The sequence below is a fragment of the Octodon degus genome, unplaced genomic scaffold (assembly GCF_000260255.1).
Source record: "Octodon degus isolate 3935 unplaced genomic scaffold, OctDeg1.0 scaffold00025, whole genome shotgun sequence".
NCBI lineage: Eukaryota > Metazoa > Chordata > Mammalia > Rodentia > Octodontidae > Octodon > Octodon degus.
The window spans coordinates 10,897,871-10,900,264 of NW_004524601.1; the positions used below are offsets into that span (position 1 = coordinate 10,897,871).

General features: G+C 48.3%; 1 pseudogene; it reads right to left on the bottom strand.

Moving 5' to 3' along the window:
• Window positions 1-439: 439 nt before the first annotated feature.
• LOC101588184 lies at window positions 440-2,168 on the bottom strand (annotated as a pseudogene).
• Window positions 2,169-2,394: the final 226 nt, after the last annotated feature.

Genomic DNA, 2,394 nt, shown 5'->3' on the forward strand with positions numbered 1-2,394 from the left:
TTGTAATTTGTATGCATGTAGATATATATATTTATATATGTATATATTTTGTACAGTATATTTTTTGTCAACTTTTAAAATTTCTTCATATGTGCATAACTTTTGCTTGATTTGAAGAATATGGCTATAACCTTAATTAATTTGACTTTTCCCACAATATGGAAAATTTTATATTTTCTATTTGATAATGGATGGTGAATATTTTTATGTCTAATCTACACTGTTTTTAAGTTACATCATTAGGATGGATTCTTAAAATGCAAATGCTTATGTAAAAGAATTAAAATGTAATCAAAATTCTTGAGATTGTGAATTCTTTCGTCTGTAGGAAACTTATTCAGTATACAATTCTACCATGTGTATAGGAGAGTGCTTTCTAAGTGTATAATAACATTAATGTCATTATATACTTTAATTCTTGCTCTTTTTTTTATCAGCATTGTCCAAAATATCGTTTTATTCTTTAATGGAAAAAGCCATTAATATCCCAATAAAGGAATCACATTTTAAAAAACCTACATGTAAGAAACAGGCTTCGGGAACATTCAAGCAGCAGTCAGGGAGAGGGAAACTGTCAACAGCCGTTTTCTTCAGAATATCATGTGGCAGAGCATACCAGACCTGCTGCTACAATTCAGAGTTTTTCAGTGTGTTGAGATACGAGGTGCACAGCCACAGTGCCTTCCAGTGGCCAGCCAGGGCCCGGGGAAAGGCCACCAGCAAATCCATGTGACAGGGCTGCACCTGCACTGCTAGACAAACCCGCTGGCTCCCAAGGAAAAGAACCAGGTCGTGGCTTGGACGCGCCTCTCACAACTCGTCCTTCTCCAAGTCGTCCAGCTCCACATCGCTGAGGTCAATGTCATCCTCCACGGGCAGCTCACCATCCTTGCCATCCCAAGGCTCCCTTGTAACGATGGCAGGAAAGGCACCGCCACCCACAGGTGCTGTAGAGCCGCGCCCAAAGGACAATTCCCTGAGGAACTCATTGATGCCCTGCTCACTGAAGGAGCCCTTGAGCAGCGCCAACTTCATCTTGCGCGCGTTGATGGTGGCCATGGCTGGGTACCCGAACCCGCCGATGCCCAGTGCGCTTTCCAGCTCGGGCTGTGCGCCTGCCTCTGTCCACAACCACCCCCACATTTTCTTCTTATATTTGTCTGCCAACTTCAGAAGAACTTCCAGGTAAGAGTTCCTGCCCGCCGCTCCGGAGTCCAGGATGTGGGGCAGCACTGCCACCACGCACAGCTGGTGCTCCTCACAGGTCTTCTTGGCCGCGTCTTCACTGATTATCTCCAGCAGCTCTGGAGGCGGGGCGTTGTCGGAGAACAGGTCCAGGGCCCGTGAGACGATGTCAGACCGCGTCCGCCCACCATCGTCGTCCACGGGGGCCTCACCCTTCTGGAAGAGCTTGATTGTGGGAAATCCCCTGATCCCATAGCGGCTCGCCAGGACCTGGTTCGCAGTGGCATCCACGGCTGCCAGCTTCACTCGGCCTTTCGCTTGCTCCTTCACTTCTGTGGCCGCAGCAGCCCACTCTGGTTCCAGGTTTTTGCAGTGTCCGCACCACGGGGCGTAGAACTCCACCATCCACACATCAGGGCTGTCCAGCACGTTCTCGTCAAAGGTGTCATCCGTCAGCTCAATCGCATCCTTCTTACCTGAGCCCTCGCTCCTGCCCTGCCTCCCTGAGCTGTGGCTTCCAGCGCGGCCGCCCAGCCTGTCCTTTACCAACTGCCGCACGGCACTGAGAGCAGCATCCACGATGGCCTCCGCAGTCCTGCCACCCTGATAGTCTTCTGGTTTGTTTTTGTTGGCTCCAAAGATCTTGATGGTAGGGAAACCCTGGACGCCAGATTGGCCACCCAGGGACTGGTGTTTGTCTGCATCAACGGCCCCAACTTTCACAACATCCTTCAGTGCATTCGCTGCTTTCTTCCACTCGGGCGCCAGCCTCTGGCAGTGGCCACACCAGGGCGCGTAGAACTCTACCAGCCACAGGCTGTCACTTTGGATGACCTCTCGGTGGAAGTTGGTCGGCGTCAGCTCGATGACAGCATCACCAGAGGAGTAGAGACCATGGACAGCCAGGAACAGGGTACAGCTCACCAGGCCGAGCCTCACGAACGCCATGCCGAGCCGCCGTCCGCACGCCGTCCCGCCTCGGCCGCGCCAATTCTTGCTCTTTGATAGCAATAATATACTTCATTTCTTCAATATTTCTTTGTTTACTAGTGGAGTTACTAATTATTCAAATTTTTCTTTTATGAACTATAAGTTTATGTTGTTTATCAACTTTCTTGTAACTTCTTAGTGTTTTAACTATTTAAATTTCTATTCTGTGTAAAAATATGTAACTGTTTATTCCTATTTTCCATTTTTTATTTTTTTAAT